General features: G+C 45.1%; 1 protein-coding gene across 1 annotated transcript in view; it reads left to right on the top strand.

The window, feature by feature from the left end:
* Nucleotides 1–138: 138 nt before the first annotated feature.
* MAP2 (microtubule associated protein 2) overlaps nucleotides 139–25,621 on the top strand; it is a 192,001-nt gene continuing 166,518 nt past the window's right edge. The window contains exon 1 of the mRNA XM_042874432.1: nucleotides 139–235. The gene's annotated coding sequence lies outside the window, so the exon portion shown is untranslated. The remainder of the gene's footprint in view (nucleotides 236–25,621) is intronic.

Raw genomic sequence — 25,621 nt, forward strand, 5'->3', positions numbered from 1 at the left:
GCGGGGCGGCGGCGAGGGGCCGGGCGCTCCGTCACCGCCGCGGGGGCCCTGCGGGAGCGGCGCCGGGGCCGAGGCGGGGCCGGAGGAGCGGGGCGGGTCCCGGGGGCTCGCGGCGCGCAGGCGGCCGCGTCCCGGCGACAGCCCCGAGAGCGGCGGGGCGGGTGGGCTGGACGGCGGAACGGCCGCATCTTTGCCCCTCGGCGCTCCGGTGCCGGTAGCTGTTCGCGGCGCTCAGGTAAGGGAGCGCGAAGCGGGGGTCCGCCGGAGGAAAGGGAGGGCGGAGAGAAAGGAGCGAGCGGCGGCGGGCTGGGGTTCGGTGGTCCGGGCGCGCCGCGGGGGGCTTCCCTCACAGAGCGGCGCGCGGGAAGGTCTCGCGCCGCCCCGGCGCGTGGCGACCTCTGGGAGCCGATAGGCGCGAGGAGGGCTCGTGCCGCCCCCCGCGCTCGGGCGATGCCTTTGAGGCGCGGGCGATGCCTGTGGGACGCGGGCGGGCGGGCGGCAGGGCGGCTCCGCTCACCTCCTGCAGGTAAGCGGCGGGGCCGTGACCCCGGAACGCGCTGCTTTTATCCTCCTGGCAGCAGTCAGCTCGGGTCAGCTCCCCTTAGGGGTCTGAGCATCCGTAGCGCTTAAAACCCTGTGAAGGATGTCACCTTCTGTCCTCTCCCACCCTCCCCCTTCTTCTCCTAAGCTCCTCTAAAGGGATCTGTGAGGCTGAACAAAGAACGCTGCCTGAGACGCGGGGGTGCCGCGGGTGTAAGCGCTTTTAATTTGCTCTTGGTGGAGGGGGGGGGGGAGGAAACGCGCGTGGCCGCTGTAACCGCAGCGGGGCGGCGGCGAACAAAGCCTCGCTGTGGAAGAGAGCGTTCTGCGGAGCGCCCTGCTCGAGCTGCTGCAGGTGGGAGCCGCGGGCGCGCAGCTCCGCGCTGCGATGTGACGAATAAACGCCGCTCGCTTCAGGTTGGTGCGTGTGTGTGTGTGTGACCCAGCTTTGGGAAAGAAGCGGCTGCGCAGCTGCTTTCTGCCTTCAGGATGCCAACCGAATTCATTTTCCGATGGAACTTTCAGGTTTCCTCTGAATAAAGATATTCTCTGACTTGGTGGTGGCATTCAGTGCGAGCTTCTTCCTGATACAAAATAGCAGGCTTTCACATAAAGGGGTTGTGCACGTAAAATCACTGATTGCGTACGTACACGTTGTTACTCCTACCAAATATTCTAAGTTCCTGCCCTCCCTTCTCGTGATCTCTCGTGTCTTTGTGGCAGTGATTCTCTCCAAGAACCGTTTGCTGTCCAGCACTTGTGCTGCTCCCCATCCAGCAAACCTGTCCCTTTTGTTTTCAGACGTGTTCTTCTTTGCAGGGTGGAAGCACGTCTCCTCTCTGTTCTGTATTTCCCCCTTCCTGCCCAGACGTTTGCTTTCCTCATGGAGCCTTTTTCTTGCCACCTGTGTGCTGCTTTATGCCTTGACTGTGGATATCAGCTCTGATGCACCCAAAAAGAGCTCAGCTGCAGGGTGTGTTTGTTTCCAATAGCTTCTCTCACTTCCCTCCCTACTGGATGACGTGATTACAGCATCTCAGCCCTTGCTGAGGAGAGGAAGAGAATGTGCAGAGAGAGCTTTACCTGATGAAAATCCCCCTGCCGTTTCTTGATGGATAACTAAGAAGTGAGAGAACGGACACCTTCCCTACTTGTGATAGAAGCTCTATGCATAGAAACTCTGTTAGCACAGAGACAGCCTGGGTCAGTTTGTGGATGGGTGTGTGTTTCTGCTGTTAATATTTTCAAAATGTGGTATGTAAAAATGGTGGGTGAGCCCCAAACTCACCTCAGTAGCACCTCAGTTTAGGAACCAGAGTTCAACGCTGTGCTTTTCATTTCACCAGCTTACAGAATGCACTTGGCAGCAGGCAGGACCCCAAATTTGGTGTGGTACCAAGTCTTGGTGCTCAGGCAGCAGCACTGCAGAGCCTTACAGGTGAGCTGAACCAACACACTGCACCCCTTGGGCTTAGCGAGGCCATTTGCAGGGCGAAAATGGAGGAAGCAAGTGAGTCCTTGTGTGGCTAGGCTCGGGAGGAGAAGTGGTGCTACTTCTCCCTCCATCCCTTTTTGTTAAGGATTCGGTTAATGGAACTTTATAATTTGTTGCACCCATGTTGTGGTTTGCCTGCGGGTGTGCAAGAGAAGCCAAAGAGCTGTCATCCTGAGAATAAAAAGTCGCTGTTCTTCTGTGGAGAATTTTAGCACACTCTGAATGCAGTTCATTGCGCTAATAATGCAGTTTGTTACATAAAGGAGCGTTTGAACCCTTGATTTAGAGATCTGATGTAATTGTTATGGTATGTTATGTCAGTACCCACTTAGCTGGGCTCTTTAAATATATTGTGACAATAAAAAAATCGTCATCATTTAATGACCCCTGAGGTCCTGCGCTGGAACGTGAGTGATTACAGTAGTCCCTAAATGAATTGCTGTGGTCTCTGGGATAAGAATTCCCTTGTTACTTGGCATTTTTCAGAAGCATACCCCTCCTTTCAGCCTGCACCATGCTGCTTTCTGTATGAGGTACTGTTTGCAAGGCCGTGTACCTGGATTCTCGAGAGGAAACGTTTGCTCTTTGTACTGACACCAGAGCTGTTTCTGGTCCCTCTCGTTATGGCCCTGTTCTTGCTGAACAGTTGTCTGAGCTCTGGAAATTGCTGGAAATATCTAAACACAGAAACGGGTGGGTGAGGCCCATTTCAGACTCTGCTGGACTATTTCAGCAGTCACCTCCAAATGTGGCATTTCATATACATGTGTTGGAGACAGGTTTGTTTTCTTAAAGGAGTGAGAAGAGGGAGAATTCAAAAAGAATTTAGCTTGTGAGGACTTGATGATAATGGATTTCAAAAAATTGCCTCTTTATTACTATAAGCTCTATAAAGTCAGAAGGCACTGACAGAACTTGTAAAGGAGATGAAGCATCTGTCAGATGTGGAATCTGATATGCCACAGTAAGACAAATGACGACCAGCTCAAGGAGGGAAAAAATAAAAGCAAGCTCTAGTAGCGCTTCTCTGGAAGTTGTGGGTCTGTCCAAAGTTGAGATCTCTTTCCCATGTAATACCAGGCACTGGCAATGAGGATACTGGGAGCTCATCTGGTGTAGCCTTTGGCTCAGCAAAGATAAAAAGCACCCTTTTATCCTGTGGCTTTATTGGGGTACTCTTAAGAGAAATTCTTTGCCTTTAGCACATTTGTGGCTAAATTGAGGCTTTATCCAGAAATGGATTAGAAGTGTTGCAGTTAACGTGCACAAGTGGGTAGCAGCCAGAAATCTGGAAAATTGCAGTGTTCTTGAGCCCTAGGGCTAGCTGGCTTCCCAAGGTACCTTCTACACTGAATTATCTGATGATCTGGGCTTTTCATGTGTGTGCTACTTCAAAGTCAATGGGTGTACTTGAAATGTGTTTCCATTTTACAGTATGTGTGGTAAAGAACTGGGACATGTTGCCCAGAGGTGCTGCGGATGTCCTGCCCCATCCCTGGAGACATTCAAGGCCAGGCTGTACGGGGCTCTGAGCACTAAATCTAGCTGCAGATGTCCCTGTTCATTGCAGGGGTGTTGGACTCGGTGGCCTTTATGGGTCCCTTCCTACTCAAGCCATTTTATGATTGTATGTGCAATTGTTCCTCAAGACCCAGAGATGGTTACTTTTGTCTGTCTGGATTTATTACATGTTTCAATACACGCTTAGTTCTTGAAAATGAATGTTAAGCATGCTTTAAAGTTAAGGCTCACAGTTTTAAACTGTTTTGCTTGGAATGGAAAATAGTTTAAATTCAGTGTCCACGGGCTTAGTTGTGGAAAACCCCTGATGATGATTGGTGGTGCTGAGGACTTCCAGAGAAGGCATGGGAGTGGGCAGTGTTCCTTGAAGTCACTAGATTACAGAGGAAACAGATGCAAGCATTGAGGGAGAGTGTAGCAGTGCTATGTTTAAATGTGCTGGTGCCTTTTCCCCCTGTTCTCCTTCACATACAGGTGTGCTTGTTAGCAGTGATTCTGTAGTGCATTTGAGTTAATAAGGAAAAACCAACAAGAGACTGATTTCCACAGGGTGGGGCAGATTTAGTGAGGCACTGATGGAAACGGGTAGTTTCCTAAGCCATCTGCCTCAGCAAAGGAAAAAGCTTTTCCTTCCAGGGTAGGGTAAATCACAGGTTGTGCTACTAAGCTGCAGAAGGATGTTTTAGAAGGACATTAAATGTGACATTTGTAATTGCTTTGTAGGTATTGGAAGAAGAGACTGATGCATCCGCGGGGTTAATTTGGATTGCTGTGACCACATGGGTTGACCGTGCTAGCTGTTAAGAAGATTTGAGGTCTTGACTGACCCATTTTACTTTAACACTAATTGTTTGCTGCTTTATTAAGGAGAAACGATGAGCTAATGCAGTTGCTCCTTATGGTTTTACACTCGCTGGTGTAGAGTAGAGCAGTCACACAGATGAAACTGATCTTTATTCTTTTATCTTGACTAGGGAGGAGAAGAAGCTGTCACAGCTGTGCCGTGTTGGTACTCAGTATCTAGTGGCTTTGTTAGGGTGCCAACTTGAAAGGAATTGTGGTGCAAATACGAGACCTGGGCAACCTTGGTGATGTAGAGATTTATCAAATCTCATTGTTTTTGGTAATTAGAGACAGGTGCTGGCTGAGTAGTCTTGACCAACATGTTCTGTTTTTGTTTTTTTTTCCCTAGCATTTTTAAACATGTTGTTTTTCTAGCTTTACGTGGTGGAGTAAGTATTTGTTTATTTTAGCACGCAGTGTCTGTCCTCCAGATGAAGTAAGCGTGCCTAGCTATATGAGGAAGGTGTGCTGATTTTGTTGTAAGCAAGAGCATGAGGTGGCGAGAATCAATAGAACCACATTGAGTTCATTGAAACCTAACTTGCACCATCGGGAAAAAGACAATTCCATTCTCAGCTCTGTTTTCTCATTATTGAAAATCTGGGATGCTTTTGCACATGAGGGGGATAATCATTTATACCAGTGAATGCTTGAGCTACAGATCTGTGGGTAGAGTTCAGCTCCACAGGCAAATTCTTTTCCTTAATTTACAAGTGGTGCCCCTGGGTGCAGGGACCTGAGGAATATTCCTTGTCTCCTGTTGGTCACACCCCCTGAGAAGGACTAGTTATTAGGAGTTTTCTGATAGGAGGTAGCGTTGTGTGCCCTAATGCAGCCAGATTGCAGCAGCTTCCAGGGACCTGAGTCTATGGAAACTTTCCTTTCTGTTGTAAAACTTGTTATTTTTCTCCCTGAGGGAGATGGAAATTAAATATCCAGTATCCGTTTGCAAAATTAGCTGTATTTAATGCACGTGCAACCTGTGGATGAGCAATATTAACAGAACAATACTCTGGTCATGTCAGCTAACTTGACAGCATTTAATTGTAAGACCTATTGATTCAAACAACCCTACGTTTTCACTTGTATTTTCTGGAGAGACCGATAGGGGCTGGTTTCTGGTTTAAAACTGGAAGCTGTCGGCTTTATTTTGAGGAGCGTGCATTATCTGTTAGAGCAGCTGCCTCACAGTGTGAAACTTGCCACTTCTCCTGAGCTTCTGATCTTGGGTGCAGTTTTGATGAATGAGGTGAGAAAATGCCTCAAAAAGAGAACATAGGGTAAGAAGGCTCAGAGCAGAGTTTTTGAGAATTCTGGCCCTTGGCCAAATTTGATCCTGAGATGAACAGCAGATGTGCTAGAAATGCTGCAGACCTTCAAAAGGGACCAGAAACCGGGTTCTGCTGGCCAAGAGAGTGGATCTGCCCCTTTCCTTGCATAACTCAACCACTGTGCTGTCCAGAATGTGTCCCAAGTCACCTCAGCTGGCCTTGAGGTAGAGCTAAGTCTTTTTTTTTTTTTTTGTCTTCCCCCTTCTTCATATCTTCCACAGAAGATGACTGTAATAACTAGGTAAGCCAATGCAGGCAATTGCAAGACACCAGGCCACCAGTGGAAGGGCCCTGTTACTCTCTGAGAAAGCTCAGAGACTCAGAGGGACTGTGAAGGAAGCTTCATTTCTGTGTTTGTTGTGAAATGGGCCGACACTGCGTGTTTGAAATCCTTTGACTTTAGGAAGAGTTCAGGTCTGGATCTGAATTGTTCCGTTCTGGGGCTCGTGTTTGCTAGCCAGCCCTTTCTGTGCCAAGTTACTCTGTTCTCTGCAGCGGCTTTGCTATGACTGCCAGGTTGGAGCTGAAAGATTTGATCCCTCAGGGAGGATTTGTCTGGACTCTGGACCTAAGGTTGCACACTACAACACGGCAGCTCCAAGCACTGCCATCCAGCTCTTGCAAAAGTTGACATGATTCCAGCATGCCCTGGCTGATTGTGGAATACAGACCCCAAGGCCTTTGAGAGTCCCGGTCCCGTTCTTTCATCTGCTTTCACGTGACCAGGTAAGATACGGTTGGGTACCCATTTCTGCTCTGGCCATGTGGTATCACTCAGAAAGCAGAGCTGCTACTGGGGCTATAGCCTGATTAACAGCAGCTGTATGTTCATGAGCACTGTGCCTCCACTGCCAGATTCCTGATTGCTGGTGCCCCACGTGCTTTTCAGGTGTCTTAGGCTGCTCTTTGGGAGCAGTATTGCAGGGTGTGGTGGGTAGGCATGCTGCTGCTTCTGTTTTCAGCAAGTCTGTGTTCACACAGTTAGGCATTAGCCTGCTCTGCTTGACTCATGCTGAACTCAGTCCTAGCTTTTATTTCTCTCAGCAATTAGAGAATGCATAGGAAAGCTGAGGAGAAACTCTAGGGGCTTCCAAAGGGCAGAGACAGATGTGTAGCTGAATGGTTTGCACAGAAAAAGGAGAGTAGTGCTTGCTCTTCAAGGGATGGTTTGGACGCCCAGTAATTCACATCCCATCCTGCTGGTCAACCAGCAGCTCGGGGTGGATCAGAGATGAAAGCAGGTGTGTCAGTTATAAGTGCTTCCTGGCCTGCAGGGTTACCCTGCTTTCCTTCAGCACTTATCTGTGCCTGTGTTAGAAAATTTGCAGGGCTGAGCGATGACCATGAAAACGTGAGGGAGAAGTATTTTCCAACACAACGGACAGAACTTAACAGCAAGCTCTTTCAACTTCATCAGAGCAGTTCTCAGTTTGCAGCGGCACAGGCAGGGCGGAGTTGGGCCCTCGGGATGCTGCTCCCGGCTGGCAGTCAGCGTGCTCAGAACACACCTGGAGCCTGGTGTCTGTGTGGCTGCTGATCCAGAGCAGAGCTGGCATTTCGGCTCGGTGTGGGACTCGATGTGTCTAAAAGGAGAATGGCAAGCTAGTTTTTTTTATCCCTGCTGCCTCACCACTTCTTTCTAACATGATCAATTAGATGCCCCATTAAAAAATTTCCTCGAGAAAAATGTTGGAGAAACACATCAACCAGGAGGAAGGAAACTGTATATTTCTTTTGGGTTAGAGAGGGGAAAATATTTATATTTTGTGGAATAGTAAAGAGAAAGTTGGCAGGCACACATGAGAGTAATTAAAAAAAAAAAAACAAAACAAAACAACAAACAAGCCTCTCATTTTTGGGGGAGTGGGGGGAGGGAGGGCTGTGGAACAGTTAATAACGTGATTCATTCCAAAGAGCAAGGGATAGAACGCTGTAAATAAGGGCTTTCACTCCATGGTGTTCAGAAAAGTTAAGCCTTTCAGGGTACAGAGAGCTGGTTGCGTTTCTGAAAAAGACTTAGGCAAATGTTTAACGTAAGCATTTCTTATTGCTCAGTGCTGTCTGTTACAGCATATAATAAATGTGTATCTGAGATGTTGAACAAAAGGCATAACGTGGTTATATATAATTTTATAGTTTGTCAGAATTGGCAGCAGTGATTTATAGGTGATACTTATAATTCTTTAGTCCGATTATTTAAAATGGCACGCTGCTAGCATTGTGTAAAACAATGTCAATATATGAAATGCAGCATCAAAGCTACTCTTAAGTGTGTATTTCAGTATGAATAATTGAGCACATACTTCTGTGGAATACATATTTTTTTTCAAGGCCGGGTTGGATGGGCCCTTGGCAGGCTGGTCTAGTATTAAATGTGGAAGTTGGTGGCCCTGCCTGTGCTGGGGGAGGTTGGAGGTTCGTGATCCTTGAGCTCCCTTCCAACCTGGACCATTCTGATTCTACATTTGGAAAAAAAAATCTGTGGTCAAACAGCATTTGCTTACAGGGGCCTGTAGTACAGAACTGCTTCTATTGGTGAGAAAGCTGAATTCAGTCAGTTGGGTTTTTTCCTTCTTGTTTTTGTTCAGTGTTAGCATTAAGTGGAATTAATAATATGTAGTCAAGTTTTAATAGATGGTTACTGTCACCCTCAAGTTAGAAGCATGTTTTATCACTTTTACAGTGGCTTTATTGTATTGGATCTTCAGATGCCTGGATGACCATGTGTGTTTGCTTAGATGTACTGGGATTCTCCACTCCAGCACAGGGTGCCAGCTCCGATCCGCGTTGTTACCACAACTGCCAGCAGGCACAGAGGGTCAGCCCGGCCTTTGTATCCAGTCACAGGCCAGGTGAGGGATGACCTGTGCAGCTGTAGCCAGTGTTGCTCGATGTGCACCCAGGAGCTGTAACTGTGCTACCTTCCAGTTCTTTGGTCCGTCTAGACTTAGTCATCTTTGAAGCCCTTATTGTCAGCTCGGGCTTTGAGGCAAGCAGCACCTGCTGAAGCAACGCCTGACCCACAGTTCCTAGGAGGACAGAACTGAGACTCTGTGGTAGTTGTGGTTTTTAGTGCAACTGTTCCAGGTCTGTGCCCTATTCATTGGCTAACTTCTGATTTGTTGGTTTTGGAGATGTTAAGGTGAGTTACAAAATCTTGCTTTGAGATCTCTTTATGAATTTGCTTTTGCTTGTCCTGTAACACTGCTATTCGTGAGGGAGTAACCTCTTATTACTGCTAATTTCTTAAGAAGCTGGCAGTGGCAGAGTTTAATTGGTATGAAGTATGTACCTTCCTGTATTGACAATGTTGATTTGTTTTTCTAATTCTGAGCCAGCAAATAGAAGTGTTGCAGAGTGCTGTGGAGGGATAGGAATACGTAACTGAGAGTTGGAAGGCCTGTCTGAAAGAGAGGGATTTCAGGGAAATCAGTGTCCTTCTTGTGAAATTAAAATATAGGTTCTAATGTTTCTGAATAGGCTGTGATACTGTTTGACAGATGTGAAATTAAACTTCTCTTGCCCTGTGTTTTTTTTCAATCGCCTCTTCATGTGAATAGTTCTGATAGCTAGAAGACTGCCCCCCTATCTTTTAGTTCAGTTTTATGATTGTAAGGGAAGAACATTAAGATGGAAGATGACCATGAAAACACTGCACTTGGCTCCCTTCCTGCAGACAGTCAGAAATACACTTGGTACAGTCTTTTGCTGCTGCTCACAGGGAGATATGTCTGGTAACAAGCAGCCCTTCCAGGCTTCCTGCTGCAAGCAGAAAATCAAACTTGCTTGCAGTAAAAGCCTTGCCCGTGTCTTTAATGAAGGAGTGTCCTGAGGTGGAAATTGTCTTTCTTAGAATTAGAGGAGTAGGAGGAGGGATGTGCTGTGAGGAAAAGCTAAGCCAGGAAACACCTGGCAACCAGATGGCCCCTAGCATGCTGCATCATATCCACACCTTCGTTAAGGATTACTGTGGCTGCCTTGGAGTAATAGATTTAGACATTTGGGGTCACAGAGAATTAGAAAATTGTAGTAAGTTGCAATTAAACGTGAGTTATTTTTAGAGGACAAAGAGCAGAGCTCGAAGCTGAATTAGAGCTACTTGAACTGTTAGAATTTGGACATAATACGGGTGCTTTTTTGTGAGCATGCAACAAAAGAGTCTGTGCACATCCGTCACAGACACAAAGCAGCCCAGGATGATGGCAGGTGGGCTGGAGACTGCAAAGCTGGGAGCGGTGGCGGCAACAAAGATTTGGTATTATTCTGCTCCCCCAGGGCAGCTGGTGTTGTGTGCTTCTGAATATTTATGTGTGCAGCGGAGTTTGCACCGTGATTTATAGCAGCTTGACTCAGTATTTTACACTAATGTTCAACCTGCATTTCCTTTTATTTAGTGTTTCCCCTTCAGTGTGTCTGCAATCCAGAAAGGGCTAACTCAGGAGGTTTGAAATTCTCTGTTGTGGGACCACTTGGAGGGAACTAGAGGTTTGGTAAGCACTGTGCTAATACACGACCTTTTTCTGTGTTGGTGATCAGTCAGCAGCAGCGGGGTGGCACGTGGTGGGTCAGGAAATCAGGCTGCTGCAGTGTGGGTGCACAGAAGTGGTTGTGAGGAAATTGCTCCTCTCCTGCATCCCCCGTATTCTCCTGCCTACTCCAGCAGGTAGAAGAGGCATGGTGGTACTGAGATATGTGGGTGGGTTTTGGCTGTCCTCCTGCCATGCTGGAAGGTGGGAGCTGCCATTTCCTACAGGAGTTCTTTTTGTGTGTCGTGGCCCTTGTCTCATGGCTCTGGCTGAGTCAGGGCTAATGCACTCCTGCTTTGGAAGGGCTTTGAGCTGAATCACGGGGGTAGCAAGCCAGGAGCCAACTTTAGTAGTCCTGTGCCTGTGTAAACTGTGATTGCTGTCCTTACAAGCACTTTGGAGCATCTGCACGAATCTTCATCTGGAATTTTTTTCACACTTGCTGGCTTTTGTCCTTTGCATTTCTTGAGCAGCTTCTTTGCAGCGAAAGATCTAGTCTGTTTCTTTTTAGAATTTGATATACATTTACTATTCAAATGCCAATTCCTTTTTAGTGTTCATATCAGGACCTGCTGTGAATTTCTTGCCGTGAGTTCTGAGAAATCCAAGTCAAAATTCATGTTTTAAATGTCCTTTCGGTTTTTAAGGCATCCACTTAGGGGGGGGTTGGTCCTGCAGCCGAGATCCTCCTTGAAGACAAACTGGCTTCCAGGTGCTGGGTAGGTTGTTGTTTGTTTGTTTTCCTTGAAGATGAGCCGATAATACCCTACTGAATAATACAGAGTAGCCACATGAATATGGAACAACTCTGTCATGAAAGGATGGATCAAGTCATTCAGTAAGCCTTTCCTTCTTTTAATCTCTGTGAATCTGGAACCTGTAAGGTATTTATTTTTTTACTCGCGGGAGAGGAATAATAAATCTTCACAGTTCTTGAAAGCTACTGCCCCAGGTTAGACAGCCTTTACATTAACAGTTTGTTACCCAGAGAGACCAAACGACCCTTTTGTTGTGGACTGATGCTGTCTTAGACCTGTGTGAAACCCCACAGTGGCACATGCAAAGAAAGGCAGGGAGAAGGTATCCAGAGGCTTTGGCGTGCTGCTGTTGTTTTTCCCCAGAGAGAAACCCAGCTGTCTTGAAGCTAAAATTGAAGTGTAAACTGGGAGAAAGGTGTAATTAGGGCACTTCTTTGGGATAGGCAGCTTCAGTCTTTGAGAGTGGGTTTTTTTCTGTTTTTATTTTTTTTATCATGGAGGAGGTGTCTGAGCAGAGAATGGGGAGGGAATGAGTAGCAGCTGTGTGCTGTGATGGTTCCCCAGCTGGGGAAAGTTGTGATAAAGAACAGAGCACTGGTCCTTATTCCTCACCAGACCTGCTGCTATAGGCAAACCTGATAAGATTTGCGTTTCTGGATATCTGTGCTTGCTGCTCCTGTAATGCACTGATATTAAGACTAACACGAGATGCTGGTATAAATCTTGTAGTGATTTTTTTCAATGGCATTTGCAGAATCAGATGCTATTATTGTAGACTTGGAGGACTAACTTGAGCCTTGCTCTTAAAGGAGTCAAAGCAGAAAGCCAGGCGCAGTAATCATGTTGTTGGGAAGGAGTTAACTGTAGCATGGTGGAGAACTTACTGGAGGCTTGAGCATGTATGAAGTAGTAGAGAAAATTGGAGCTAAGCTGTGGATGGAATCAGCCTGGAGAAGCAGGGGGGTAGAGTTGGTGGTTGGAAGCTCTCTTTGTTGTTTCTATTTTTTTTTTGTATTGGCTTTTTGGCAATTGCTTTCATAGTAAGTGAGAACTGTTGGGAATGTTGTGTGTTTGTGTGAAGTTGCTTTAAAACCATGTGTGTCTGACAACTTTGGCAGTTCTGCTTATAGGCATTCAGCTTCCTTTCCTTTCTTTTTGTGTGTTCTTTTTTCCAGAGAGACCTGTGGTGTAATTATGTAAAAGATGTTAATGGTAGAATAGTTTCAAGACTCCAAAGTTGTACCTTAGTAGCAGTAATTAATACTTAAAATATTACCTTACCTAGGGAGCACAGTGAAGTGCTTCCCTTTATTGGGTTAAGTTTCATACAGCCATTCATGGTCATAGAGATCTTAAAAGGCTTGAGTTTTATTGCTAGAGCCAGCCTACAGTTCCAGAGCAGAAGATGACCCCTTTCAGCCTGACTTTTTAACAAAGCTGGGAAGTGGAGTTGTGTTAGATATGAGTGTGGTCCTGTATGTTGGTGACTAATTTTGATGCCTAAAAGGTGTGAATAATGTTGGAATGGTGTTTTTAAAAAGCATGGTCTTTTTCTGTGTTATCTGGTTTAATAGCTTAGACCACCTGGAACAGGTAACAAACAGAGGAGATGTTTGTTTTTTCCATTCTGAAAAAGCTGTTTAATTTGGATTTTGGCATTTAGATTTCTATGGTGACAACCGATGAAACCACGCTGCTTGTCAGATGGAGAAGTACATCTTCATAAAATGGCATTTGAGATGCTGGAAAGCATCTGTTTGGGCTAACACTGTCATTTATTCAGAGCAAGTAGCTTTGATACTTCCTGCAGTCTGCTGGAGTCATATACTGGTCTACTTGAAATTCAGTACTTGGGAATGCTTGGCTTCTTTTTTGATTTTGGGATGGGACCGCAACATAGAGGACTTTGCACAAAGGCCTTGTTCTGAATCTGACAGAACTCTGTAGAAAATGACCGCATTTCTCTTCAAGTTCTAAACCAACACCTGTCCTTTCCTAGAGCATTATCCCTGTTCCACAACGCCATCTGCTAGTTACCAACAATTCAGCAGATGTTTTTTTCCTGGAGTGCTGATAGTGTCAGGATTTCTTACAGAACTGAGACGGGGCCCTGTGAAGTTCCCTAAGACATTCCTGTAATGCTGATGTGGGTGCCTTTGGATAATTTTCAGTCGACTTGCCATTTTGCAGCCTTTTCATGTAAAATTTTGGGCGCGTACATAAGTATGTGTGCACGTATATACCTCCACTAAATGGAATGGAAATGCTACTCAAAGACTACTGTCTAATACTTGGGCGGTGTTGAACAGTCAGCAGTAGTGCCATTACTGTCAGTATATGAGAATTCTCCCCTGGACGTTTTCCAAGTGAAACACGTTTTACCTGCAGTCATCAGTACCGCTTCATTCAGCGTGGTGCTGATGCGTGCGGATGACTGACTCTGCTTTCTGCTCTCATGTGCTAGAGCAATAGCTCCTCCACATACAGAAGGACCGTAAATGGGAAGCTTTTCCTATGACAGTAATGACTTCTGTAATAAGAATAACTTAGTACTGTACCAAAGGAAACTTGTAGGGAATATATTTAGGGAATATGTAAACTCTGCCAGTTCAGTGGAAAATTCTAAAATAAGAAGAACAGCATGTGTGTTGATTATAAGATGGCTACAAGATAAACATTCGTATTTCAACTGACATGAGAAGAGCTACTAACTCATTCATTTCCTGTTTTGCCCTACTTGCCAGCTAGGTGACTGTGCAGTCTATATTGCTAAGTATGCCCCTTAATCTTCTCCCAGTGGTGTCGTAGCATTTTAGGCCTTGTGAACTCTTGACTGAAAATCTTAAAAGGAAGAAATGCAGTTTTTTTGTTGCTCTACGAAGGGAAAGGTCCCATTATTTGTTTCCCTTTGTGGTGGAAGATGGTCTGCAGCTGAAATCTGGTTGTCAAGAGGCCGATAGCAGTTCTAGGTATGAGTCTTGGCTTCTCGACTGATGGTTTTGTTGTCCGTAAGGAAGATTGCTGTCATGGAAGAGTATTCACCAAGACTGAATTTTCTGATCTGCAGAGCAGGCCTGAAACTTCAGTGTGAATTCCACTGGAGTGCAGGAGTGAAGGACAGAAAAGGGATGAGATATGATCTAGATTGCAGATTTTGCTGGTGTTGCGGTGCACTAAGGTGAGGGATGCTCTTATAGATGCAAGGAGAACCGTGCTGATGGTTCCAAAAAGAAAAGGCGTGTTTAAACTGAATGTGTTTTCTATTTCCACTCCCCTGTCCTGGATTCTTGTGTTACTTCTCTGGCAGCTTTCTGTGTTTGACGTTTCATTTGAGCTAAGCTTGCCAATGGATGCAGACAGAAATGGCAACCACCTCCTATGTTCAACGCGCTGGTGTGGGCAGGAAGCTGAGTGCTGCCTTCTGGGGAAAATGGCACTTCCCAATTCCTTGGTCCTGCTAAGAGCTCAGGGAGCTCTTGCTTCCTTTACGGTTTCTGAGCTGAGGAATGTTGCTCTTCGGCTCTAAGAACCCTAACGCACCACACACTGCCCAGGTAACAGTTCTGACCTTCTGATTCATAAGCATTCATTGGTGCACAGGATAAACTTGAATCCCTTGTGCCAGCCCCAGTCAGCTGCTGAACTGGGGACAGACTTACCGGGAGAACCAACAAGTCTATCTTTGAATGCGGGGCACGCAAAGGAGAAGAAGGCAGATCTTAAATCAGTGTATGGTTTAGTTGTTTGTATTTTCTCAGAGGCCCTGAAGCAATGTAGCGCAGCTTTTTCAGTGCTGATGTCACAAAATACTGGCACACTCTGCCAAGTTCATGTGGGTGGAGAAGAAAGGAGGTGCTCTTTATTCTCATAAACACTTGTGCTTCTGTTCTCAAGGAGGAAAAAAAGAACTAACTTACCTGAGGATTCTCTGAGAATTTAGATTTCACACAAACACTTTGGCTGAAGGCAGAAATGGCATTTCCTCTGGTGTCTTCAGTGCTCAATTGTCTCGTCCTCATTACGTAAGTTGTTAACTGGAGCACGTACATAAAAAACAAAAACCAGTTGGAGAACTCTACAAGTCATTTATCTCCTATTCATAATCTCCAGCCGAATTACTCATACTCGTGGTTGCACCAAAGAGAGTGTTAAGGTATTATGATTCAGGTCAAGTGAAGTCGCATCCCTTCACCTGTAAATGGTTTTTTTTCTTCTCTGATATTTAGATTGCAGAACCTGAAAGTTAGCACAAACATTCATTATTTTCTTTAAGAAGCTCAGCAGCTTTTTTCAGTTACATTTCTTTTTGATAGAGGGAGAATTATTAGGCTAAAATCATCCTTGACGCAACTTAATCTCTCAGATTAGAAGTTAATCTTCATACTAACATTTACATCCACTACGGGTTGTGGCATGGGGGGGGATGCTTGTCTGCAGTTCACACAAATAATTTGTGTTAGGGCAGTATATGGACAAGTACAATATACTGTTTTTCCTACTGTAACCACAGCTTCATTCAGACCTGCTTATAGAGTATGAATTATGATGCTTCTATAAATGGTATTCAGGTCCTTCAAGGGGCACAGTTACTTTCTGAATACTTGGCAGGGCACAGGGCAGCCTGAAAATGAGGCACTCTGTAGAGGCTGCTCAGTTGGATTGATTTGCAGCAGAAGAGCTGTAGGGAACTGAAGCTTTTGCTACGCTGATACGAGTTTTGAAGATGCTTTGTAGTTTTTCTTAATCTTAGTACCACGTGCAGCCTATAAAGGGAGTGCTTCAGTGTTCTAGAGCTCTGAGATGCGTAAAGGCTTGTCAATATTACTTGAAATAATAATGATAGACTAAGTTCATAGCAAGCAAAGGAAGGGGATGAGAGAAGAAAAGAAAAGAAGTCTACTCTGAGATGGAACGAACTATACTATGCAGTTGTTTTCTGTCTCACAGTGTTTGGCACGGGTGAATGTAGAAGGTTCTCTTTAAGCTGCATGTCTCTGCTGGAGCACGGAATTAAGCTGTGTAGTGACTTTAGCAAAGAGGAATGTGAATGGAAAGACACGTAGGGCTTTGCCTCTTGTTGTGTACTTCCCCTGCCTGTGCTCGCAGGTGGGAGCTGTTAGCTGTAGAGCTGTTGATTGCAGCACCAAAAGCAGCTTGTTCTGCTAATTGTTGTGACGGGTAGTGGCTGATAAATCTTGTTTGCTTTAATTGGCCTAGTAGTGCTTTTGAGTCAGTGGGACTAGGGTGAATAATGCACTCAAGATCTGTCCTAGTATCTTCCTTTTGTAGGCCATAGGTCTTACAACATAAATTATTAAATTACTGCAGGTGAAACGTCAGGGAGATTGGTTTGGAGTCACTTGGGGTTTGTGGAATTGCAAATTAACTTCTCATAGTTCACTTAATCAGAGTGTGAATTTATTTTTTTCAGAAGACTTTCTCTTTTGAGAACAATTGATGAAGTAGCTGGTGGAACGGAGGTACAGCTGTGACACCCAGCTTCCCTCTGAGAGCAGCAAGATCCTTGCCTGGTGCTTTGTGTGCTCTGCATGTCTCATCCACACGTAAGGGCTTCACACTGAGCTTCCACTGGGGCAGATAAGCCTGAAACCTCCTCAGCAATTAGTAGGGAGGGACAAAAATGATTTCTCCCTGAAATCTCAGCTGGTGGTGACTTCTTCATGTGACACAAAGAGGCATGAGGTTAGCTTCCAGCTCTTCCTTTCATGATCAATACTGCAAGTAAGATTTTTCTTACTGTCATTTTTATTTATTTATTTTTTTCCCCAAACAAACATTTTTACTGCTTTGCAGTTAGTTTGCATGTTTCCCATCCCACTGAACTGGCGATGTAGAACCAGTTTCCCCAAAGAAAATGAGAACAAATGTTCATTCATTACGTGAATGGATCTGTTGCCTTTTGTGTGCTTGCAGGTATGAATGTAGGGGCCCAAACTGTTAAGGTTGGTATTTTCAAAAGGATCTGGGGATTTAGGTGTGCACATCTGTGAGAAGCAGTGGGAATTGGGACGAACACTAACTCTGAACTTCTTTGTACACAGCTCTGTTAAATCACAAGCCAGCTTGCACGCAGCTCTGGGGCGCTTGCTGCTGTGCACTTTGTGTTCCGTTCTATGTAAAGCCGAGTAAGATGTTTCCCTGCAGAGGACCACCCCGGTGGGCAGCTGCCTGCACAGAGCTGGGTAGGGTGCAGGTTCAAGCTTTCCAAGTGCCCCCAGGCTAAACACACTGGCTCAGCAATGTCCTAGGGGATGTGAAGCAGAGTAGGCAGGCCTTGATGGAGATGCAGCTGGCGCTGATAGGCCTGATCTCTTGATGCTTTTAAAGATAAAAGCCACTTTAAGTCTTGAGCCAGGGGGCTCTTTTCAAGTGTCATCATCTCAGTTGATGGGATGAAAAGAGGAGTATGGCTTCAGTAGCTGTTTTTGATTTTAGTAGGGAAAGGATAAGTGAACTTACTGCTCAGTTAGCTTTTCCAAGCGCTTCTTAAATTTGTCTTTAGTGCATTTGCATTGTGTTCAGTTTGCAATTCCTCCTCTCATTTTCCTCTCCTTTTCTCATTTCTGCTATCACGATGACAGTAAGTGTTCTGTAGAGCAGCGGGTTTTGTGGTGTCAAAAAACCCCCAGGAGTTCTGTTTGGTGGAAGTTGATTTAATGCCTAAAAATAGGGAAGCCCTGACTTGTCTCCTGGGCCAGGTGGCTGTAGTGCTGAAAACCACCTGTCAGGAGAGTTGATTGTTTTGTTCTTGGCAAAGTATTTTTCTGGCAAAGAAGAATATGCAACTGTAGGAAAACAGGAGTTGTAACTGCTTTAGTATCTGATGTCAACTGATGTTGTACAACAGATGTTGTACAACAAGTGTACCAAGTATTATTTGTTTTGTTGTGAGGTCTGTTTCTGTCATAAAGATCTTCAGTATCTTTGGTTATAGGAAAGTAATAATTTGGAGAATGATCTCCAAGAAGCTGCTGCAGCCTCCTTTACAGTAATAAGTGGTTTGCTTGGCAAACGAGCAGTACTGTCAGCTGTAATAAGTGGAAATTCCTGAAGGAAAAACCAATACCTCTCCTTACTATGGACAATTAATTTGTGTTTTTGTTTTGAGAAGAATCTTTCTGTGCTTTTTTTTTTGGAGGCTGGATTAAAAGTCCAGGAAGCACAGAATAGTAAAGGTGCAGCGTGAGTGCAGCGTTTGAGTTATCCTGCAGAGACAGACCTGGAGATTCCACCCTGGGACTTGGAGGTGATGAAACATCTTGCTGTGAATAACAGAGCTAACAGTTGTTTTGCTGCTTTTGTAAGAAGCTGTTTGTGAATCATTATTTAATTATTCATCTTGCCCCAAAGATGGAGACATAACACTTAGTGAATTAACACCTTTTCCCATAAGTAACCGAAGAAATTACTGGGGAGCAAGAGCAAGTCCTCTTCCATTTGAGTTGTACAACCGTGACCATTCAGTCCTTGGCCTCTTTGCTGACGCTGACACTGAAAGGGCCAGCTGTGTGGATAATGGGTATTGCAACCTGAATTTCTGCCCACGGTGGATTGCACCATCAGGGAATTTCACGTAGGCTGTTTGCATGGGGTTGGGTGGGGCAGCTGAGAGTGACCTGGGGAAGAGTGGTGCAAACAGGTGAAGCTGTGGCATAATCCAAAGCAAGATTTTCTCATTTGTTTTCTTTTTGAACAGTGTGTGTTTGTGCCCTGTCCTGGCCAAGCTGTCTGTGTTTGAGGGCTCTCTCTCCCACTGTGGTCCAAAAGTCCTGGGTGCAGCAGTAACTCATGTGAGAACCTATCTTAGCTCAGGGAATTCACCTTGAGTGTGGGGCTGGCAGCCTGCTGGGGAGGGAACCCCCAGTTCAGAAGGTGATGGAGTGCTTGTGATGGCTGGGGAGCTACTGCTATTTTGTTGTTTTTTTTTGTAGACAGTGCAGGAAAGCCAGCTTTGTATTAAATTATTAATGTTCTCTCACAAAATTCCCTGCAGTTTAAGTTAAGTTCTCTATGTAGAGCAAGTGATTGCATACCAGCTAATAGTAGGTCTTTTTTTCAGTGCTGTGGCAACTTGAGAAAGGAAATTAAAAGACTTAGGAAAGCTAGTGTGGCTGGATCAAAAAGAAAGTGGATTGGTCCAGCCTTTAATTGTTGAGTGATGTGTTCAACTGTATTGTGCCCTTGTACAATAAATCAGATGCTTGCTGGTAGCAGCTGCATGGTTTGTGTGCTCAACTCTAAGCGATCGCTGTAAGAAGTTTGATAGGATCTGTTGGGATTCTTAGGTAGGTTTCTAGGGGTTTAGCAGAGTTGCTGTCACTTAAAAATGTGAAGGATTGGAATAATGAACTGTCTTTGTCTTCCAAACTTCTGTTAAGCTGAAAGATCTCGTGATACTAGAGCAGCCTCCCTAGCCATTTCGATACTGCACTGAGACTCAACGTTGTTTTCAGAACCCAGTGAGGGTTTTGCCTTTTACTCAGGCTCAGTTCGTTAGTCACTTCGGGAAGTTTTGTTAAGTTTGTCTTTTTCTTCATAGGGAATCTCTGCTGGGAGCTGCAATGGTTGCTCCTTCTGTGTGAGATGTACAGCCTGGCCCAGCAGGCAGTGCAGATAGGCCTGTAAGCCATGTGTTCCACTATAGCTCCAGGAAATTCCACAAAAGCGATGTAACGTGATGTTGGAAGCTACTGTGATCTCACTCCCTAAGATTCAATTCGGAACTGAAGCCTGTACCCATAAAATACTTGCTTTTGGGAATGTATAATACGCTACATCAGGATGTGTGCAGGTGAGCTTTCATGATAAAGGAAACAGACTGGAATTTCCCAAGTGCTTTATTACTTGAGCAGAGGTCTCACTGCGAAGTTAGTTATGAGCAGAGGTTTGGCAGAAAAGATGCACAACAGAAATGTTGGTTTATTTCACCTGCTTTTCGGAACTCCACTCGAGTTTCTGTACAAAGCAGAATTACAGTGCTTTCGTACCTTATTTACGTGCATTGCTTTTATGTGAGACCTACCACAGCTCTCTTCTTGGGCAGGTCATCTCTAGCATCACTGCTGAGCACAGGAGTTCACATCTGGAATGTTGTGTCCTGTTTCAGGTTCCCCGACATAAGATGGACAGTGGTATGGACTGAAATGAGCCTGGTGTAGGGCTGCTTGGGTGATTGAAGAGATGATGAGGAACGAAAAGAGACTGAGGGAGCTATGGCTCTCTTCTGTCTAGAAGAGAGGAGGCTGCAGGGGGAGTCTTATTGCATCCAGACCATCGAACCTGGTGAGAAGGGTCAGGTGTGCTGAGGGCAGGCAGCTGTGGGGTGATCTGTGCAAGCACCACCTGGAGTTTTAACCTTGACTTGGTGTACAACAGGCAAAGTAAAGAGGTGTTGAGATGCTGCCTCCATCCCGGTTGCCATTCTGCTGCCATTGTTTTGGAGAGTTTGCTGTAAGTTGTTCAACAAAATATGCATGTATGCTTCAATGCAGAGTGGAGTTGTGCAAGGGAAAAACAGTCGGGAAACACCAGTGGATGCAAACAACTAGCAGCACAATTTGTGTAATGCAGTGGGATGCTTCCTCCCCTGTCTTGGCATGAGTACCCAGTTGCTAAGATGAACTTCTTAGTGGGATGTTCTTAGGAAAGAATCCATTTTAGGTGGCAGGGACCTAGTTCTGTTGCCCCTGCTGAGGCAACGCGGGCAGGCCGAGTGGATCAACGGGAGATGATAGCAAGGACAGGAAGAGGCTCTTTGTGTCTCTGGCACTTTCAGTGCAGTTGCTGAACAACCGCAGGGTCCACATGCAATTCAGGACCAAAATAGCCCTTTCTGCACTGCAGCTATTCTCTGGCTGCAGCAGAACATGTCTGCCACTCGTAGGTCATTTCTGTTCTCTAGCTAGTCTGTGGGTGACAAATGCCTTTACCGAGATAAAGCTGCTGGCTGTCATAGCTTGTGCCAAGGTTAAATCTCTTCTGCCCTGGTGAGAACGGCTCCTATGAGATTGGCCATGAAAAGAGCAGGAGAAAGGGAGGGGAAAAAAAAAATAGGAAGCAGTACCAACTCTGGGTTCCTGTCTCACTACCTTTTTGGGATTCTGTTCTGGAGATGGTTAGACTGTAAGATTTCTGTCTTTAAAATTGGAGAATGTCTTTCAGGAGCTCTTAAGTGCTTGGGATAAACAGCGTGTTTTGTTTGTGGTTAATAGCAGATTATTATTAAGATATATTGCTTTGATGATCTCTTAGTTCCAGTACATTATTACACTTGGGCTCTCCGCCAGGGCTGAGCTGTGCCCAGTATCCCTTAGCAAATGAACGTTGCGTGTGAGCATGTGAATGTGGTATTTGTGTGTGTGTCACTCTAGCAGAGCAGAGATCTCTGACCCCTAGAATTTTATCTGCTGGGTTCTGATCAGACAAAATTAGTCTACATCTTGCATTTGGAGACAGGTCTGTAAGCTGTGTCAGGCAGCATGTTACAACAGCTGTTGATGGCCCTGAGTACGTTTGCATTTCCTGTGAAGTGAAATGGGCAGATGTTGCAGGTTAAAATGATGTTGCTCAGATGGGGACTCTCTCTGGGCTTCTGCCTGCTGGAAATGCCCCCAGGCTGGCTTAGGAGCCCCTCGTGGCACAGCAGAGCCTGCTCAGCCTGACCCAAAAGCTCTGTGCAACCAAGCAGGGCTTTAGAATATCTACCAGGGTGGGTTTCCAAAAGCAAAGCTATTGCATCTCTGTCCTGAGGAAGTAGTATTGCAGTGATAACTCTTGGGAAACATTTGCTTCCCATCTGTCTTGGTGAATGAGAAAGAAATGGAACAGGAGATCTTTAAAGCCAAGCTTGGGGCTTTCCACAGATGCTGTTGCCTATAGGCCCTGTGTTCTTTAACTGGTAAGGGTCCATTTTCTTAAAATGCTGGAACTCAGCCAAGCACGCTTCACTTTTCTTACTGCATGTAAGTTCTCTGGGAGTAAAACATTTGTTTTTCTGCTCTTCCTGTGTTACTACTACACAAAAAAGACTGATAGATCCTTTGCAGTTGTATTTGAATAGCTGGATCACACACAGAGGCAAACTTGAAGCAGCAAAACAAAACCAGCCAAACCCACAACAAGCAAGCAAACAAAACAACTGTGTCTGGGTAGAGATGCTTAATTAGTTTTCCTGTGTGGTCTCTCTTTTATCCTGCTAATGGTGCTTGGGTTAGGATTAAAAATAAATACATGAGTGTTTCCTAAACATGTAGTATGTGGGCATTACCCCTTTGGGAAAGTGGGGGCAGCTCTGAAAATGAGGAGCTCCACAGAGCAGAAGGCCTTACAGCATCTGTGATGCAGTACGTAACTCACTGAGGTCCTGAATTCATCTGTGGCTCCATGGCATGTTTAATACAAAGGAAAAATAAAAATTGTCTTATTTCAACACTTGATAGGTTGTTGCACACTGTTGACCTTCTCATAGCAGGGTGATAAGTTTGTTTCCACTGATAATAAATTAATTGTCAAAAAATAAATGTACTGCCAGCAGTAAAAGTGCTCTTCCGTGAGTAGTGAGGAAACAGTAATTTTTAAGTGACACAGTAGTAAATGAGCTGCATTTGCAACAAGTAATTCTTCAGTATCTGTATGGTGCTTCCCGGTTTGCTGCTTGTTTCCTGTTATGTATTACTGATTTCTGTTAAGATGCAGGTGCTGGTTCTCTGTGTTTTCTGTGAGTCGGACAGCTTTGTAAAATCATGACCAGTGAGTTCCACTCGCTGCTTTGGGGATTTTGTGTTTGCACTGTTAACTGTGTTTTAAAACTAAGGATGTTATTGCTGCCACTGCAAAGCTGGAAGTGCTTCTTACCCATTTAGAAGTGAGTTCTGAGGACAGACAGGATTTTCGGTTACTTCTTCTGTAATGAATGATGGTGGTCTGAAAATATGGGGTGATTTTTTTTGTATTTTCATTTTTTTTTACAGAGGTGCCTTACAGAACTATTGATTGTCTGGACTTAAAATTCCTTTAGGGTGCTGTTAGCATACATCCAAACTGTGGGTCTGAACAGGTAGTGTTCTGCTGATGGACATAGTTGTAGATATCATATTCTTGGCTAAGATTGACAGGACTGTGCCAGGTATGTATCAGGATAGCACCAAGATTTGTTTCCCAAGGATGTAGCTAGTTTCATTTGGGCCTCTGATATTCTGATCGTGGAGCTATAGGCCATGAAGCCACTTCATAATTGGGCTTATGAGCTTAATTGCTATTGCAAATGAGACTATTGCAGTTTCTGGGTGAGAAGCTGAAAAGGAAGATGACAATCATTAATCAATACTTTTATTTCCATCCTACATAGAGTGAAAACAGAGCACTGTGCCTGTCAAATGGGAACGGAAGTTATTTTTAATCATGCTTCAGAGCTTTTCTGGTGGTAAATGAAAATGGCAAACTCAGTTGAGGAGAAACAATACCAACTCTTTGTCCAGATGAGAAGCCATGAGGAGGAGATAAGGCGATAGTAATGGGACTGTCAGAACTGTCTGGAAGCCAAAAGAACAGAGAAGAAAGTCAGTTTTTATTTCAGCAGCTAGTTTAGGACAAAGGGTCATTGAGGGCAGCAAAACCCAAGCTTTATCGCTATTTAAAGTATGTGCTGATATGTGCCAGGATATGTATTTATTTATTCTTATTGGACTCGGAGATGTTTTTCAGCTCCTAAAACACAGCTTTCCCTTTTTCATTCAGCCACAGGAGAAGTGCAGTGCAGTAGCTCTATGGGAATCTTGGTGCCCAGAGAGGTGGCACATGGAGCCTGCCCAAGCTGAGAAATGTTTAATTGATGCTCGAAACTGGGACTGAAGTTTTGATATTTTTTACGTGGATGTTGGATAATGTGTGTCCTTAGTATGAAACTATTTGTGCTGTTGTAGCATCCGCAGGTGAGGCTCCCTGGGCTAAGCAACATCGAGATTTTGGATGCTTTTAGTACTGCACGAGTTGTGCCTGGCCTCGATTAGCCCAGAGTTATTGGAGTGTGGGCAGATGTGTGTTCTGAATAGAACCGAGATGTGCTGACGGCGGTGCCCAGCCATCCCAGTGCATCTGTGATACGTGTGCTGTCTGGTGGCTGCTGCCCGTACACGTGGGGTGACAGCTGCCTTTGAAGGGTTTTACTTGGAAGAAGGTGGCTTCTTCCAAGAGCTGGTTTGAGCTGTCTCCAGGTCTGTCTTTGAGAGAGACTGAAAAATCCCATCTTTGGCTAATGGTACTTTTTAAGAATTGGGTTGGAGCAGCTCCTGTGTGAATTGTGAACTCTGCTCCAAATGACTGGTGCCAGGTGTGAGGGGTGCACATTTACTGCTGGTGGGTAATGAGGCATAATGCTGTACCAGCTGCTCACTGTGCTCTGTCATACCCTGCTTCTATCTTTGAACTCAGTTCTTGTGGCACATCTTTCTACTGATAAATGTTTGTTATCAGAGGACCTATAGGAATTTTTTCATCTCTGTATCTTTTTTTTTTTTTTTTTTTTCTTCTTTCTGGATTGTTCTGTTTCTGGCTCTTTTGCCATAATCTTGCCCTGCTCTGTCCCTCTTTCCCCACAGTATTTTGTTGGTCCCGTGCTGTTAAGTAGTGCCATGCTCTGTCAATTCTGACGCGGCCCATAAGAACAGAATGTGGCTCGTCACTGTTTTGGGGGTGGGGGGAAAAAAAGGAGAAAGAGAGAGGTCGAAGAGGTCAAATAATGCTCATTAGCCTGAGCACGTCTGACAGCCCTGGACACCCAGAGTCCAGACAGTCGTGATGTTCTAGCATTACTACTGCAGAGTCTAACTAAGTCTATATTAGTTCAAATGAGTTCATTTCCTTATCTGCATATGAATGGGAGAGTATTTTCCCTTTGAACACTGTGACCTTGGAATCATGGACTGTGTGAGCTTGTTGACGTCACCAGGGTAGAATATGTTAGGAAACAAGGATTTTTTCTAAATTTATTTTTGTTATAAATCAGTTTGGCCAGTTTGGTAGCTGGATTTTAAGGCTGGGGAGGTGAGACATCTGTGAGTATGGATGCTTTCGTGGTAGTGGGAACTCGATGAGGAGCTGGGCAGTGGGAAGACACATGGGCAGGTCTGTGTGTTGCTGGGTTATTGGGCTTTGTCTTACGCTGACACAACTGGCTGTACTTGTGCGAATGTTGTGTGATGGTGTGAGCAGAAACCTACTTCTAAGTGAAAAGCCAACCCAGTTGCAAAGCCGGCAGCAGCAGCAGTCACAGCCTCCCTTCCTGTATCGCACTAATAGGTCTTAGTGATGCACAGCAGATGTTGCCCAGTGGCTGACAGCTGCATTTAAAATTGCTTATAAAACCGGATTTGGGATTTTGTGAATTAAGTTCAACAAGGACAAGTATTATTTAGCAGCCCGCGTGCTTCAGTGGGCAATTTTATTTCTGTTACGCTGAAGTTCTATGAAGGAATAACAATTCAGGCTTGGAGCACTGCTTTAAGAAATGTGACACTGAATTGCACCTGGATCTCAGAAAACCAGGGTTATTGTTGTGTGTGAGCCTCATCTGGGTGAGCCAAGCAGCAT

This window comes from Lagopus leucura, unplaced genomic scaffold (assembly GCF_019238085.1).
Source record: "Lagopus leucura isolate 7727_CA_CO unplaced genomic scaffold, USGS_WTPT01 Super-Scaffold_100012, whole genome shotgun sequence".
NCBI lineage: Eukaryota > Metazoa > Chordata > Aves > Galliformes > Phasianidae > Lagopus > Lagopus leucura.